The sequence below is a fragment of the Schistocerca gregaria genome, chromosome 1 (assembly GCF_023897955.1).
Source record: "Schistocerca gregaria isolate iqSchGreg1 chromosome 1, iqSchGreg1.2, whole genome shotgun sequence".
In the NCBI taxonomy this organism is placed as follows: Eukaryota; Metazoa; Arthropoda; class Insecta; order Orthoptera; family Acrididae; genus Schistocerca; species Schistocerca gregaria.
In genome coordinates, this window is record NC_064920.1 from 351,921,597 (window position 1) to 351,940,319 (window position 18,723).

An 18,723-nucleotide genomic window follows, 5' to 3' on the forward strand; every position below is an offset into this window, starting at 1 on the left:
CAGATAATGTGTCTGCTCATTTTCGTAGTTTCATCCGCTCTACCGCTAGATGGCTGTCGTGATAGACCAACCGGGCAAGCCGCGCAGTGACGTTACTAAACTAGAGTGGCCTCTTAGGCGCGGCCTGGACTCAGTGAAACACCTTTTGGGTGAGTCAGAACGCCGATTTCGCTCCAGGAAAATGTGCCCAGCAGACTTCGAAACGTCGTAAAAGCGAAGGATAGACACACCATATATCAGTATCCACTGATTGGCGTGCGGATACTTTTAATCAGATAGGTAATTGTCTACTCGGTGTCTTCGACACAACCGAGCGGGGTGGCGTAGTGGTTAGCACACTGGACTCGCATTCGGGAGGACGACGGTTCAATCCCTCGTCCGGTCACCCTGCTTTAGGTTTTCCGCGATTTCCCTAAATCGCTCCAGGCAAATGCCGGGATGGTTCCTTTGACAGGGCACGGCCGACTTCCTTCCCCGTCCTTCCCTAATCCGATGAGACCGATGACCTCGCTCCCCCACAACAACCCTATGTTGGAACGGAAAATCATCTGCTGCCACCTACATGTGGGGCGTTTACTGCGGAATTGATGGCAATTTCCCAGGCCCTTACCTTTATTAAACAGTCCCAACACAACCGCGTTTTGTTATGTACGGACTTCTTGCTATTGACGGGTGTTTTTCGCGCCATCCTTTGGTCTCTGCCACCCATGACCATCTCGCTGATATTCACCGTGCTGCTTGTTCCATTGACTTTCTTTGGGTCCCTGGTCATGTGGGTATCCCGGGTAATGAGCTCGCTGATCGTTTGGCTGGGGGAGCAGTCACTTACCCCCCGTTTTCTGTAACCCCTCCTGCAGCGGAATTACGGCTTCACATCAAATCCAACTTCGCACAGTCATGGGCCAACTCTTGGGAGGCCACACCCCAGTCTAATAAACTTCGTGCACTTAAGGTGACACCAGATCCGTGGCGTTCTTCCTTTCGCCTGTCCCGAAAGGACTCGACCACACTGTGTCGTCTCCGCATTGGCCATACCAGGCTGACCCATGGTTTTCTTTTGCGTGATGAGCCACCCCCACTTTGTCGTTGTGGAGCCCTCCAGTCAGTAGCCCACATTTTGGTTGACTGCCCCCTTCTTTTGGCTCTGCTTGCTATGTACTGACTCCACCACACATTACCATTTGATGTTGGCTGACGATTCCCGGTTGGTCTCTCTGGTTGTCGGATTCCTCCGGGAAAGTGGTTTTTATTCTCAGTTGTAAGGATTTTAATCTCTAACAGGTGTTGGGGCAGGGCGGTGAGTGTTTGGGTGTCTCCCACTATAAGCCGTGTTTGGAGATTCCCGACTCACCTCCCTGACCGAGATCCTCTTTTCTTCCCCTTTTACTCCGTTTTTACCCCTTTTTTAAGGGTTGGTTAGTCCCCTTTTCCCATACGTACTTCTACATTCTAGCGGTTGCACCTTTTAAGTCACAGGTGGTCTTTCCTATACTGCTTCAGCATAGCGTTGGGTTCGTTCTCTTGCTGACTTCCCTCATTTTGTTTTTACCATTGACAACATGACTGCCCTTTTACGTTTTTAGCCTTTTCCCTTTTATTGTTCTGACTTTCCTGAGATTTCACATTAGCGGAATGGAGCACTTTTGAAACAAGGGACTGATGACCTTTCTGTTTGGTCCCTTAAACCCCAAACAACCAACCAACCCACAACAACCCAACCCAACACTCCTCGACACACCGACGTACTCAACCAATATTTTACACCAGCCGCGGAAGTTGACGGGTCGTGAAGAGACAACGTGTAAAGCCGACTTGCTCCTCGGGGATGTTGGTAGTACCGATACCGCCACACCGCGGCGCTTGCTGCTGGTGCCACGGCTCGAGAGCTGTAGCGCGGTAGCCGCCCGGCAGGCCGAGGCCAGCGGGTAGCTGGGCAGAGCGGGGGCTGCGGCTGCAGCTGCAGCTGGTCTGGGGTCTGGGTCGCGTGGGCGTCACGTGTCTGCAGGAGAAAGCCGGCCGGCTGGCGGGGTGCGCGCTGTCGCCGTCGCTGGCGGCAGTAGAGCACGGGCAGCCGCCGCCGGCGGACGCGACACCTGCTGCGCTCTGCCGAGCCACGGAGCCCCAGACCGGCCCGCCGCGGCACCGCTGCTGACATGCGGCGCGTCCAGTCGACTGTGTGCGTGTGATCGGTACCGTAGCGACGTCCGGCAGCGATGTAAGGTCGTACGTGCGTCACGTGAATAATCGGCCCTCCCTCGTCCTCCGAGAAACACAGCGACCTCCCGTGGTCAGCGCCTGAGGTCGACAGTCCGCGACGTTCTGTAAAATGAGCTCCGTGCGTAGCTCTGGACTCTATTAGCCTGTGGTGAGTACTGCTGTACTGCTGTCTAAGGTGTGCGCCCATTATATGTCACTAAGAATCGTATACATCTAAAAACACATCTCACCCACCATTACATCACATAGAGGAGAGTGTTTAGAAGAGACTGAAACGATGAAGGCCGTTGTTCTGGGTTCAAAATGGTTCATATAGCTCTGAGCACTATGCGACTTAACTTCTGAGGTCATCAGTCGCCTAGAACTTAGAATTAATTAAACCTAACTAACCTAAGGACATCACACACATCCATGCCCGAGGCGGGATTCGAACCTGCGACCGTAGCGCCTAGAACCGCACGGCCACTCCAGCCGGCTTACTTCTGGGCCGAGAGGCTATAATCTATGCCTAAAACCATTCCTCGACGTTTCGTCCCCATCTGCAGGTGACATCTTCAGAGATAAACAGCCAACTGTAGCTTTCATTATGTCTCCTGCCGACAGGAACCACTCTTCAGTCAACAGTTTCATTCTTAGACTATGGCCTCTCGGCCCAGAAGTTTTCAGCTTTAGCTTCATGCTTACTTCGTCTGCACGGAGATACTGTCATACTTTTTTATCTGTAATACTATATCTGTGATTCCCATTTTTTTAATTATCATTCGAGAGTACATGAAATGAGTGAGTCGAGTGTGTCGGCCAAGAATTCGAAAAGAATCGAGTGTCCGGTGCGCTATTCAAAGATTACGTTGCTAATGTGGTGTTACAGCATTTGAAATGTGGTGTTGCAGAATAATGCTGAAGATTATATGTATGGATAGAATAACAAGTGAAGAGGTATTGGAGTGAAACAGGGAGAAAATATATTTGTGATAGAGTGTATACCTTGACAAAAACAAGGAACAGTTTGATAAGACACAGCGTGAAGCTTCGAGGAATAGGAAGGAAGTATGGGGGCTATAAAGGGGGGTTTGTGGGGGAAGAACAAGGATGAATGACGCAAGCTCAAATAGATGCAGGATATAGTATTTGTATAGAGATTAAGAGACTACTACGGATATACTAGCGTGGACAAGTGCATCAAATCAGTCTTCGAACCTAAGGCAAACGGATGAAACTTAGTTGTGCATTTGCCGCTTAGTTTTACCGCAGTTCTGTCTAGTATACTACAGTAGCTATACTCCGTGTGAGGCCTCAGCCCTTATTTTCCACTGCTCTCCGGTATTCAGTAGGGTAGCCTAGTGAACAGTGAGACACGTTTAGACATGCTGGCTTGTTGCCCTATAAGGTGGTCCTGGTGACCGAATGTCTTTCTGTGAACAGCGTAGACGTTTGATGCGATCAATAGCCTGCTGAAAAACAAGGGAGTGCACAAGGCTCTCTATCCTCATTTATAGCTCGTCCAGGTTCTTCACGTAACTGAACGTCTACTCACTGTAGAGCGATTGATGTGTGAACTGAGACATTCACGGTTATGACAATTCTGAATTGGTCACAGGAAGGCAGACGCTCATCAAGAGCGCGTAACGAAAGTAACACGTCAGCTTGGCGCAATATTAAAATGTTCAAATGTATGTGAGTTCCTAAGGGACCAAACTGCCACTGTCATCGATCCCTAGACATACACACTACTTAAAGTAACTTATGCTAAGAACAACACGCACACCCATGCCCGAGGGAGGACTCGAACCTCTGGCGGGAGGGGGCGCGCAGTCCGTGACAAGGCGCCACAAACCGCGCGGCCTCCGGAGCCAGCGAGCGGCACGCTACCCGGCTGAATAACAGAGAGCAGTTAAATGGTTCAAATGGCTCTGAGCACTTGGGATTAAACATCTGAGGACATCAGTCCCCTAGATCTTAGAACTACTTAAACCTAACTAACCTAAGGACATCACACACACCCATGCCCGAGGCAGGGTTCGAACCTGCGACCTTAGCAGTCGCGCGCTTCCGGACTGCAACGCCTAGAACCGCGTATCCACCACGGTTTGCCGCAAAATTTAATGTTCTTGGTCGCTATATGATGCGCTAACAGTTAGATGACAGGTTTCGGCTGATGATGGCTGCTAGTCAACTTAGTCAATCGAAACCAGTTGCCATTTAATTTTCATATTGCGGTCAAACCATTAAAATTTTTAATAATGTAATGTTGTAGTGGTTATACCAGCAGTCACTAGTAAGTGCGTTCATGCCTGACTTATTTGGAAGGACTCGACTAACTTTCACAGAAAACAGTATAAGATCAGTAGCCTTTGTCAGTCACATAATTTTTAATAACATTACTGATGATGCGGACAGAGGTTCAGTCAAAAATAGCGCTTCTTACATCTTATTTTGGAAATATGTATCATCTTTGTTCAAGACTTTGGTGTTGAAGTAATACATTGCAAATAGGAATAAAATAACTCACTATATATTCCAGTATGTTGCATCCTCCAGCTAATTACTATAGCCTCACATTTGTAGTGTTGAAAAATGTAACTAGTCCAGTAATCTTACTCGTAAATAAAAAGAAGTTAAATACAATTTCAGGAACATTAAAAGCATTACACAACTAACCACAAACAAATGTTACTTGCATACGGGCTGAACACGAACTCCGCCGATACAATTTTGTATGTTCTCCAGAGATTGTTCCTGAGCTTTGGTGTAAGGGACCAGTGCCCTTTGGCGGCTCGTTACACAATAACAATGTAATTATGAGGCATTCGTTTTGCTATTGTGATTACACTGTTCGACATGGGTTCTATTTCTGATATTAAAGTATGTGCTTCTAGACCATTTTACTGTGGGAAATTCAAATATGTATACAAAATATCGTTGTCAGAGATACCTTTTATGTAATATGTATATATATGTATATTCACAATTCATGGCATCGAGTTTACAACAGTGATGTTAGCCGCAATTTGTGTCAGTCTTAACGAGTGGCTGTTTTGACTGACAAGTAACTATCTGTCATATTTCCGAGCACGGTTAAATTTCACTTATATTTCACAGGAGTGGAGACTTTTCATAGATGCATCGAAAACAAGTCTGAAGGGTGTTTTTCTCCATAACGGAAATAAAATGCCTTCTGTTCCAGTAGCTTACGCTAGTTTGACAAAAGAGAATTACAAATTCGTACAAAGGATGCTAAATCCATTAAAATACAATGAACACAAATGGAAAATATGTGCAGATTTCAAGGTAATTGCTATAGTACTGGGAATGCAACAAGGCTACACAAAGTATGCCTGTTTTCTTTGCGAGTGGGATAGTAAAGACCGAAATTCTCACTACTTGAAAAAGAAATGGCCTAGGCGAAGATAAAAAGTTGTCGAAAAGAATGTACAACGTGAAAGTCTGGTAGCTCCTGAATATATACTACTTCCACCGCTTCACCTCAAACTTGGCCTGATGAAACAATTCGTGAAGACCATGGATCCAACAGGCTGTGGGTTTGCATATCTAGCTACTAAATTCCCGCGTATTTCAGCTGCAAAAATAAAGGAAGGGAACAGCAAAAAGATGCAAATTTTGAAGCACGATTAACTGATAAAGAAAAAACGGCATGGGACTGTTTCAAGATGGTGTCGGAAAACTTCCTGAAGAAGAAGAGCTACTAACTACAAAGCAATGGTGAAGGATATGATTAAAGCATATCAAGATTAGGGGTGCAATATGTCTTTGAAGGTACATAAGATGGACTCTCATCTGGACTACTTCACAGAGAGTTGTAGTGACGTATCGGGTGAACATGGGAAAAGATTCCATAAAGACATTTCTACCATAGAAAGGCGCTATGAAGGGAAGTGGGTACCTTCTATGTTAGCAGATTATTGCTGGAATATCATTTGAGAGAGGAAAGATTCACAATACAAGAGAAAAAAGTGATGTGCATTACAAGGCAGTGGCTCATTGTTTGTCAATTTTCTGTAATTTCTCATGCCAAATAAATGCTTCAAAGTGTATACACAAAGGTTACTGTGCTACATGTTAGATCCCACCCTCCATTATTGTGATGAACTTATAACATCATAAAGATGTGCATTTGTTTGTTGAATTTCATCTCATGTTTGCTGCACTATATCAGAAACTGAAAAGAGAAATAAAAATGCGATTACTCATAAACTATCACTGACAGAAAAAAACCAAAAACAGTTTTCAATTCAGCACCCAAAATACAACTAGGATCACAATATTTTTATCAGAAATAGAAAAAAAAGGTTTTTTTGTAGAACAGTGTTACCTTTGTTTCACAACAGAGAAACATATGTGATATTGCCTTCACAACAATAAAAAAACCTGTACCAAAACTTAAAACACAAAACACAGAGTAATGCGACAACCCTCATCTGTACAAACACAAAATGACTTTGATATGGACGTCGTCACTGTGGAAACAATGTAGCCGCTCTTCCATGGCATTTAGTGAACTCATGCATGAGCTGCATATCGAGCAATTCTTCAGCAGTCATCATATGAAAGAACAAGTTTACTGTTGTTACCAGTCACTGTTCATTTATCTCCACGACGCGTTTCAAAGTTCGAACCTCCATCATCAGGTGGATTTAGGTTTGTTTGTATGGTATATGTGTGTGTTGTGTTACGATTTTTGGAGGAACCCATGGCACTGTGAGATTTTGACAAAAAAAATGAACAAATATCTAGCAGTGAAAATAAAATACCTCCAGTGGTCACAGGTTCCTTTCACTCTCGTAACACATCACATGTATACTGTCACATTTTGTCAACAAAGACAGCGTCAGGAAACTATCAGGTGCAACATTATCACAAACTAGAAAGAATCTCAAGTTTATATGGCTTAAACGAGTATGAAGTTTAAGCTATATAAACTTGACAAAACCTGAAATATTTATCGCAACGCATGCATTCAACACCTCAAAACAAAGAGCTCCAAAATGCTGTAAAACTTATTCTGTAATAACGTTGTTATGATGCATTTTCTTTGTACTTTGTGATAATGTTTCTCTTTTGCTACATGATACTTTGCACCTAATATTTTCCAAACACCATCTTTGTTTACGAAATATGATAGTAAACATGTGATGTTGTACGAGAGTGAAAGGAACCTATGTTCACTGGAGGTATTCTGTTTCACTCATTTTATTTCTGCAGTTAGATTACGTTCAGTTTTTTTGTCAAAGAAAGCCAAAACCATGTTCTGAAATAGTGTTTTGTTTCTCCACTAGACAGTGCCATAAGTTTCTCCAAAAATCGTAATACAGCACACACTAACAAATGTAAATCCACCTGATGATGGAGGTTTAAACCTTTGAAACGCGTTTAAATGAGCATTGACTAGTAACAGTTAACTTTTTGTTTCATTTGGTTTCAATAACGGTCACTGTAGAGCCTAACCTAAAATGTTCGCATTTTAACTTCAACAGTCAACCTACCCGTAGTACTGTGTATCACTGTCAACGTACAAATAACACTGCCGGAAAAACAAACCCGAGACATAAATCAGTAGTACCGAATGGAAGTTTGAGGGCGAGGAGTAACTTCGTCATTTCTGTTGTCAACAGAAGGTACCCTGAGTGAATGGAGCTCGTTCGTTTCTGGACAAGGTACACAGTGCATACCGCCCACATTTGCACCGACGTGTAGACATTTTCAGTGTGTACAGAGACAGATCCACTAGGGGGAAAGAAACCATACGAACGAAAATACTCTGCAAGGAGTCGACGGAGAGCAAAGGTCCCTCATACCAAAATACTCAGAAAATACCGTTGAACAAGCTCTGAAATGTTGTCGGTGGCAATGGAGTTCACCCTGTTTGCCCAGTATGGTACCTTACGGTTTGCGGCCGAGGACAGCTGCAGTAGCACTATAAGTCACTCCCGTCTGCCCTGTTCCATTCGCGAATGGTGCGTAGGGAGATTGATTGTCGCGAAACCTACATGATTATGACGAATCACAGCGGATGACTGACAGCAGTTGTGTTACGAACACTGTTCCGCATGGTACATCTACATCTAGAATGATAAGCAAAAAAAATTTTAAATGCTTATTGTGTTTAGTGATTATCTATACCATTATCTAACTTCAATTTCTCTTTTTGTTTCAGGTAAGTGTCAGTAGGCGCAGAGTCTGAGCTGCTACATAATTGCGCAGAATTGGTATGTACCTGCTGCAAGCGCATATGGCACGTATGAGTCACAAGAAGGACGACGGTTCAAATCCCCGTCCGGCCGTTCTGGTTTAGGCTTTCCATGATTTCTGTAGATCGCTCAGAACAAACTCCGTGATGATCCCTCTGCCAGTTTTTGACCGCATTCCGTAACTCTTTCTAAGGAAACGAAGTAACCACACGTGAGTCGTGACGTCGCTGAACCTCCTTCGATTCATGTCTTTTTCATGTTTAAGAAGAATATTACACTGTGTGATTTATCGTAGTCTGTGAATATCGCGGTAAACGCCGTCACTCATTTACCCTAGAACACTAAATGGGGGAAAATTTACGTTATTACTAAACCAATGCAAAATTTACTACTCCGTATTTTATTCAAAGGAAGTCATAATGTATAGTTTATACAATAGTTAATTACAGTTATAAGGTCTCCAATGTTATGACATATACAAAATAAGTACAAAATGTCCCTTTTCACACGGTATACTGACAATCAATACCAGATTGGCGGCCACCGCGAATTCGTATCAACTGGAATCCTAAATTTTACGACAGTTTAGTAATCTACGATTAATGATGGTGACCAGAAAATATGTTAAACCAGCTCGCAAGTTTGTTTCCATACGAGTCAGTAGTGCATTTCGTCGGCGTATCCAGTATTGTGCAGATATTTTGCGTGTAACACATTTACTGGGATAACCTAGGATAAAAACGTCAATAGAAATGTGATTCCTGCGTAAAGAGTCGCCGTACTCACCAAGTCTCTTTAACAATATACTCAGAAAATGTGGCTGAGCAACACTATAAAATTTTGTAGGTAGTGTTCGCGGCTACATCGCGTATTTACATCCTTAGGAAGTTTCTCGTGTTCCTCTTGTTGGTAATGTAGTTATTACGAAGGGAAAATTTGTTTATTACCGTATTATTTCTGTACCCCTTCATGGTGAGGCGAGGGAGGAAGGTGACTTCTAGTCTCATTAATTTATGGCTGGAGAGACTGTGCCATTAGCATGTCATTTTTTAATTCCTGAGTATGTCTGCAAAGCTTTTAAAAAAGTTCATTGTTACTGTCTCATCTTTGCCACCAACAATGTTCACCTCAGAATTCTGGATATCTACAAAAATTTATGACCCTTGATCCGGATCCACTTTGTGGCTTTCACTAATTTACGAAGTACTGTCTGTGTTATCACCTGTGATACTGTTAAACATCACTAATCATGCACGTCTCTCGTAAGTATGCCCTACCACGAAAACATCGTTCTTGGTTTTAAGAACCTCGTGACCGATGTAACTAAGTATTTTATACTTTTTAAACGTATTGGCTGTGTTCGGCAATATTTTCGTTTGTCTACTGGGAGACAGGACCCGCGAGGAACTCACAGCTGCCGCCGGTTGTCGCTGGTCTATCCCTTGTTTTCCTATAGCCTTCCAGCAACGCCCGCGGAGCTGCCGCTAAGTTGGACAGCAAACTCAATGATAGAGAGAAAGGGGTAGGAGGGGGGGGGGGGGGGAGAAAGACTACGTCTGTGGGACGGGACCGACAAACAACGGCTGTGGCTGCGCGTGGGAGCCACGCCACTGTTGCGTAACGGGGATCGCGCCTCTACCACAATATGAGGACAGGCCAGAGCCTTGTGTGCGCTGCGCCGACCTACGTCCACTACAATCGAGGAGACTCACATCTACCAGAGTCCTGTTTATCTGAAAAAAATCGAAAACTGGCGGCTGCTAGCCGTGTTATATGAAAGCTCTCTGACTGTTAACTCAGTTGGGGGATATTCGTCCATATCGGAAGCTGTCTAATCTTTTGCACGCTGCTTATTCAGTTTTCCGTATCACCCACATTCACTGTCGTTAAGGGAAGAGTTTCAATGGCAATGTAGTTTTACTGCTGGGGTGACTTGAGGATACTCTTCCACTCCCACAACTGGACGAACGAGATGGAAACAATGACTTTCTTGATTTGAATAACAAAACACTGCACCACATAACAAGTTTTTCAAGTATAGCATGACCGTTTCGAGAATTCATTCTCATTATCAACTGCAAATATTTATATTGGTATTTTATGTGATGCTTGCTGGTATGTGATGTCGGTTTTCTGCGTTTCTTGCACTGCAGTCGTCTTTTTGTGGTTTTAAAGTACTGTGCCTCCTTCCATATTCGAAACGCTTCATGTTATGCATAAATAAACTGTAACTAGTGCAGTGTTTTATTATTTGAATCATGAATGATACGGCTGTATGTTTTCAAAGATATTGACGAATGAAATTAAATTACTTTCTTTCTGCGTAAGTCGCCTACTACCAACCACATTCGTCGGCATTTTTTATCGCTGCGAAGAAAAAAGCACTTTCGTTCAGTATACTCATTTTTCCCAGTTGCTTAGATCGATGCAGATAACGAACTCAATATCTCATTACTCTTTGCTAATGAGGACAAAGTCTCATTATGAGATATTCGCGACAAAAATGTTTCTTGCGTTTATTCTTTTAGTCACACAATAAATCAGAAATATTCCCTCCGCTTTCGACTTGCCTTCGAACGCTATTTCATTCAACTAACTGCAGTAAAATGTTCTTCGATCCACACGTTCTCCTCTGTATTTCCCTTATTTCTTTTCTTTCAGCAGCCTTGTCGCGTTTTGTCAAACTTTAACATTTTCTATATTTCCGATGTCGTACCGCTTGGAACAATAACCAACACAACCAGAACAGTCTTTTTTATTTATCCTAGTCTATAGTCGCACTCTGACTCTGTCAAATGTCTGCCGGTTTCGTTAGCAACTACTTTCAATCCTCCATTAGTGTCAAACTCGCTTACGCAAGTACGTGCTTCATTTTAGTCACACTATAACAACACAGCTACATACTAACGTCCGTGAGCGAGTTTGATGACTGCGCACAGGGTGATGCCCTAAAGATGGTACTTGCTACAGAAAACTGTAGCCGTTTGACAAAATAAGAGTATGACTTTAGACTTAAACAAAATCTTTTGACATTTTTCTCACATTCATTTATCTTTGTAGTACTATTACTTGAGTTTTACTTTTATTTTTTTTAAAAACCCAGTAGACTGCCTGAAATTTCTCGAAAGACAGCCTTGCGTATGAGTAGAAATGGAACCAAATCTCGAACCATATTACTTTCACAGGAGGATGCAGAGATAACGTAGCAACGATAGAAATCTTGTAGGTTCTGCTGCGATATAGAACAGTGAAGCTAAATGCTCAGACATTTTTCAGCCTATGAGTGGCAGATAGGTATTAAGGTAGGCATGAAAAAGTCGGGAATTCGAGATGAGTGACACTCAGCAAAGTTTCAGAGGTTATTCGGGGATGTTTACTAAAAGGCTCGACGTAAGGAAGCCAGCGTCGCCAGCAGCTCGTTGGAAATAATCGCGTCCCCCGAGAGACTGAACCAACACAGCTAGAAAAATTTACGCCACCTGCCTTGACAGCGTTCCTCAAACGTGTGCGCTGGTAGTTCGTACTCTTGTGTGAATTCAGCATGACAGTAAACCCACATACTTTGTGTACAATATTACAGAGCACTGTGTAGGTCAGTTTGGACCACGTTGGGCTGATTGTGTTTCTCGTGTTTTAAGGCCATACCTAGCAGCACATCAGCGCCTATGGGCTTCATCTCGTGTCATCTGGAGGAGCTAGTGTTCGAGACTCCTTTGGACAAACGTACAGAGTGGAATGGTAGAGTAAGATGCATGTACATACTCTGCGCGCGCCCTATTCTCTCTTGTACTATTCTTACTGTACGCACGCAGCACTTACGATGATGTAGCAGACCCAACCCTGATTCCGTTCGCCTGCTCATCTCTTTTTACACTTTGGTATGAGCCGCTGAGCTGTTAGGATCCCAGTAGTGCGTTTGGGAATTGGTTCGATTGCTGTCATACAACAAATTTGTACATCAATTTCCTGGAATGGTATAACATTCACAGTTCTCTGTCGTACCTTGCCTTAATTTTCAGTGCGCTCGATATTATAATGCTTTCCAGTAATACAGTTTTGCGCAGCAACAGAAACGATATTAAATAGCACTGTAAGCAAAGTCTCCATATTTTCCCTCGGAGGCGAGACCTCTCTCATTTGTTCTGTAAACTTTGGTTGTCTGTCGTGTGACCGAGGCACTATACCACCAAACATTACTCTACGCTCACGTACAAAGTCAACACACACCACACAAATACATGCTTGCACACAGAGGCACGATTAAAATTTTAATTTTTGTCTGAGACAGTGGACAACATCTCCACATAAATAAATTAAAATGGTCCCAATTCCTCCACTCCGACTAAGGTTTTAGGGAGGTTCCCATCGGTCATCTGGCGAATTCCGGCACTGGGAATCCCCGCAAGAAGAAATGGTTCAAATGGCTCTGAGCACTATGGGACTTAACTTCTGACGTCATCAGCCCCCTAGAACTTAGAACTACTTAAACCTAACTAACCTAAGGAGTCGCTCGCGCCTAGAACCGCTCGGTCATCCCGGACGACTGAAAGCGAGTAATGAAGCAAGTTTTGGGGTTACTATCTACAACTTGGAGCACACATTTTCTTGAGGTATTTAGCATTTGTTACGTATATTTCTCACTTTTATCATCAGCGGTATACGGGACAAAAAAAAACGTACGTGTGTAGTGGGTGGTCTATGTAAGGAACGTATAACCTCTACCGCATTAATGCTACTAATTGAGAAAAAATAATTATTGATAATTTATATAATCAGCATCAGAGCCTTACAAAATAGTGGTATTAGTAATTATGTTTGAAAATAATTTAGTTTAGTGACTAAAACAGAATCGGATCGTTTAGTTTTTGCCCCACAGAAAATTTCATTTTGCTCCCTGGTTGGAAAGCACAACAGTACAGGCTCTGTAATGCCTCTCACGGGCTTTCATTTAAGAAAGGGAGCGGATAGCACCGAGCGTCGCCTGTAGAGTTATACTGAGCATGTGTCAGACAGTAATAAACACTCACGTAGGGCGTACACTTTATTGAAGCTCTCCAAGTGCAGTTATATGTACCCAGGATCACAGGACGAATGATTGTTTCCACTTTATCTTCGGCACCTGTCGGACGTTTCAGTTCTTTTTATGTAAACGATGGAGGATCTAATGATGTATTGTTGTGTACTTCATTTGTAACACATAAACGTATAATTTGGTAACATACTCACACACCCAGTCCTGAATTATTGCTCGGTGGGGTGTGGCAGATGCCCAAACTCACTTTCCCCTAATCCTTTTGAGCAGTTGTTTACTAAGAGCATCCATACGTCATGGATCCAGAGGCAGTGTAAATTCAAGTTGTTACCCAACCGTGAACTGAATGCAGTGAGTTCCTCAAACCAAATCGCCCAACACACGACTTACGAGACCTCTTCGGCAGAGTTCATATCCGTGTGATCATACGCTGCCGCAACCGTTCTCGGTATCGCTGAAAATCTTCTGAGTACGTGTTCGCGTTGTGGCGTAAATTTTCCCAGCTTTTAGATCGCCACTGTGTTCGGACTCCATCTGGAACGTCTTACACTTCCAGGGACACGTACCCGCGCGGCACAGGTACTGTACGTATCAGGAGCTTTGCGATCGCCCGCAACACGAATTTCCCAAACTCCTGGTTTCCGCCGGACCAAGGCAGGGCAGCTGAAGGCGACTGCGTGGGCGTGACGAAAGCGGCGGCAAGAAGCCGTAACAGCCGCAGAGCGGCCGGCGTGCGCGCGCTTTCTTGCGGATTAGTTCCGAGCGGCGGCGCGGCGTGGCGCGACTGGCACCGCGGATCACTGCCTGGGGGGGGGGGGGGGGGGGGGGGGGGGGACAGGGGGCAGACAGGCTCTCGCCGGCTCGCCCTGGCCGGCGCTGTGCCGCTCTCACGCGGACTTGACATCCATACGAACACACATGGTATTAGCCGGCCGCTGTGGCCGAGAGGTTTTGAGCCGGCACGGTAGCTCAGCGTGTTGGGTCAGAGGGCTGCGTGCTGTCCGTAATAAAAAAAAACTGAGTCGACGAATCAACGATCAACTTGAACGGATGTCTTGCAACGTCCTCCCAGACCAAACGCAACGAACTATATCGAACAAAATGGAAGGAATAAAAACAAAATAAAAAAAGTGGTAGGGCGTTCGACTGCACATCGAAAGGTCCCCGGTTCAAACCCGGGTGCCCCTTCTATTTATGCCGGCACGGCAGCTCAGCGTGCTCGATCAGAAGGTTAGCTGCCCTCTGTAATGAAAAAAACTGAGTTAATCGATCAACAACGAACTTAAACGGATGTCTTGCGGCGTCCGCCCCTAGCAGATGCAACGAACGAAACCGAACAAAATTAGATAAAAAAAAAAAAGCGGTTCTAAACGCTTCAGTTCGGAACCGCGCTGCTGCTACGGTCGCAGGTTCGAATCCTGCCTCGGGCATGGATGTGTGTTATGTCCTTAGGTTAGTTACGTTTAAGTAGTTCTAAGTCTATGGAACTGATGACCTCAGATTTTAAGTCCCATAGTGCTCAGAGCCATTTTTGAACACATGGTATTATTTTGTTTTAAATAAGTAGACGTGATTAAAAGCATGGAGAGTACACAGATGTCTCCACAAAGTTCAACTAATAACGCAATCACTTAACCGCATCACTCAAGCTTTTCATGCCGCGCTAGCAAACTGCTTTGTTTTCTATGTACAATAAACTTCCAGACAGTTAGCTATTTCAACATACGAGAATCCTGATGAATAACCGCTTCAGTTGCTGAAAGCTTCCTTACTTAACTCCATGGCTTTTATAAAGAAGTCATTTCCTAGTGGAATCAAACTGATAGTGTAAATGCAACCTACCGTTATATAGCACTCCGACTTCAGGCCACAAGTGGCCCATCGGGACCATCCGACCGCCGCGTCATCCTTCAGTGGAGGATGCGGATAGGAGGGGCGTGAGGTCAGAACACCGCTCTCCCAGTCGTTATGAAGGTATTCTTGACCGGAGCCTTTACTATTCGGTCGAGTAGCTCCTCAATTGGCATCACGAGGCTGAGTGAACCCCGAAAAATGGCAACAGCGCATGGCGGCCGGGATCGTCACCCATCCAAGTGCCGGCCACGCCCGACTGCGCTTAACTGCGGTGATCTCACGGGAACCGGTGTATCCACTGCGGCAAGGTCGTTGCCTAACGTTATATAGAATCATATAATAAATATTTAAGTAATTTACGTAATAGGAATGAAGGAGCTGAGAAATGGGAAAACTTCTGAGACTGCTCGCGGACAGTGTAAGTACACAAAACTGAAAAAGATTGGTTGGTTGATTTGGGAGAGAGGACCAAACAGCGAGATCATAACGAAGAGAGAAAAATATAGCTTTTATTTTGCTGTGGTGAAGAAAAGTCAAATGATTAAGAACGTAAAGTTGGGTACATGTAAAACTGATCTGCCCAATAATACTGAAGGAAAAACGGGCACGTCATGATTATGAAAACTGTACGGTTTAGAAAATTAAAAGTACTGGCATGCTTTAACATTAAAATCAATTACATCTTGACATCTTAGAAATTTTAAATTCTGTGCACATCATTAAAAAGGATAAAATTGGGCCGGCCGTTGTGGCCGAGCGGTTCTAGGCGCTTTAGTCTGGAAGCGCGAGACCGCTACGGTCGCAGGTTCGAATCCTGCCTCGGGCATGGATGTGTGTGATGTCCTTAGGTTAGTTAGGTTTACGTAATTCTAATTTCTAGGTGACTGATGACCTCAGATGTTAAGTCCCATTGTGCTCAGAGCCATTTTGATAAAATTGGCAGTAAACCAATCTTTGCAGCTCGCCTCTTACAAGATAGTCACAATGTGTGCAGTAGCGAAAAAAGCCATCTTATGTTTTATACAATGGAGAAGGGATATTTCAGGGGAATATATGAAGAAATAGAAATTCGTGCCCACATACGAGAGACCAGGGAGAAGACGCTCAACGCCCAGTACACACTACGAAACACGGGGTTCAGTCTGTGTGCCTTATTATTGCTACCTCTTTTTAAACGCACCCCGAAATCGTGTAGTAGTATTTAGGCGCTAGTGAAAATGTCCTTATTTTCAAGTAGTCTACGTTGCTCCCATGACGCACCAGAAGCTTCTCCTGTGCCTTGTGTTCTAACTATTCTCCGTAAATTTGTTTTTTAAAAAAATGTTCCCCTTTCACTTAAGAGGACGTAACTTTCCAGAAGTATGCCGTCCTTTTCAAGATGTACAGTTTTTATAATCATGAAGCAGCCGTTTTCTCTACGGTCGGGCATGTCACTTTTAATTGCGCCCGACCTTTATTTTCTTAAGCTTTTGACTTTGCTTCATCACAGCACAATATAAGTTACATTTTTCTACTTACCACAAAAATAGAAAGCACCAACCACCACGTGTATCCTGCGCGGAAAATACTCACTGTTTCAATGCGCATCATGTGGTTGCACCTTTCCATTATCACTCCCTAAGTATCTTACTATCGGATTGGGGAGAAGAGAAGTTTGTGGCACAACTTGACCAGAAGAAGGGATCGGTTGGTAGGACATGTTCTGAGGCATCAAGGGATCACCAATTTAGTATTGGAGGGCAGTGTGGAGGGTAAAAATCGTAGAGGGAGACCAAGAGATGAGTACACTAAGCAGATTCAGAAGGATGTAGGTTGCAGTAGGTACTGGGAGATGAAGAAGCTTGCACAGGATAGAGTAGCATGGAGAGCTGCATCAAACCAGTTTCAGGACTGAAGACCACAACAACAAGTATCTTACTCCGGGTGTTGTTTTAGTATACTAATACAATGTAGGTTCCTGCCCTTGGTGTCAAATAGAAACTATATATGACGGTAGTATCTGTCATTGCCCTTCTTGTTCGAACGCACACGCTATGATCGAACTCGTATGGGACTTGGCAGATTAATCTGCCACGAGTAATGAGTGTGATGGGCAAACATCTATTGGGCGCACTACGGATGTAGTGGTGTGGACATGTTGGGAATGTGTGTCTCACGGGGAGCGTGCAAGGGATAAGTCCCTGCAGGCGCACTATCCTCTGTTCCCTGCGTGGCTCAGATGGATTGCCGGCACGGTAGCTCAGCGTGTTCGGTCAGAGGGTTACGTGCCCTATGTAATAAAAAAACTGAGTCAATCGATCAACAACGAACATAAATGGATGTCTTACGACGTCCACCCCGAGCAGATGCAACGAACAAAAGCGACCAAAATGACATTTAAAACAAACAAAAAAGATGGATAGAGCGTCTGACATGTAAGCAGGAGATCCCGGGTTCAAGTCCCGGACGGGGCACACATTTTCAACATGTCCCCAATGAAGTATATAAGCGCCTCTTTGCAGAGAGGGTGTCGATTTAATTATCATTTCATCAAATAGAAACTGTTAAGTTTGGTCTTTCCAGGTTCTTAAATGCCCAGCAGAGTTCAGAGTGTTAGATCATTAGGTTACTTTTAAAAAGATTGGAGAAGGGACTACTCGTGCCAAAGAAAGAGATATAGTATTATCCGTTTGAGTGTTTTATGGAGACGACGGGAAGTTTGCACCGAGACAAAACGAGAAACGGGAGCAAATCTCCAACAGATCATCCTGATTTTGATGTTCCTTCATTTCCTTGAAGCGCTACAGGTGAATGTACGCTCGGTTTTTTCAACAAGGTTACAACAAATTCCTGTCTCCATCCATGTCAAACTCCACCAGTACTCTCTCTCTGCTTGTCGAATCTCAATTTGACATTAACATCAGACTTCCTTCCGGAGTCGAGACTGTCAGAGCTCGAAATTGGAACTAGTACTTTTTTTTTAAATTTCAGCATTTCGCTGTCGCGCTGCCTCATTCTGCACATGAACGTCCACCTGTGCAGTTCTCCAAGACTCTAAAGTTCAGACAGGTTTAAACCAATGTTTACGATGTAGTCCACGACACTGTACGTCTGCGCTTTCTCACTTTTAACCAGGTCTAACAACGCAATGGAACGCTTTACGGTGCAGCCAGTTGTCGAACCTAGCGCAGCGAGATCTGCCTCTTCGCCTCCGGAGAGCATAAACTTTCACAAGAGGCCGCTCTGCTGTCCGTGAAGCAATTGCGTGGCGAGTCGGCTTCCCTGTTTACAACTGCCTGCGGATTTTAATTGAGGTTTCTGTCGATTGTCGACTAGAGTGCCCTTCACTTTCCCTCGAGACAAAGAAAGTGAGGTTCCGCCCACGCCACTGTCTCCCGACAATCGTGCTCCGGGAGAAGTGGGAAGAGGCTGTGA

The 18,723-nt window shown here is 44.2% G+C and overlaps 1 protein-coding gene across 5 annotated transcripts in view; it reads left to right on the forward strand.

The window, feature by feature from the left end:
* Nucleotides 1–18,723, forward strand: part of LOC126345346 (uncharacterized) — a 997,319-nt gene that overhangs the window by 777,759 nt on the left and 200,837 nt on the right. The window contains exon 1 of one of the 5 annotated variants that reach the window (XM_050002098.1): nucleotides 2,056–2,365. The exons of the other annotated variants lie outside the window; for them this stretch is intronic. The gene's annotated coding sequence lies outside the window, so the exon portion shown is untranslated. Of the gene's footprint in view, nucleotides 1–2,055; nucleotides 2,366–18,723 lie in introns of those variants that run through there. 5 annotated transcript variants of the gene reach the window in all.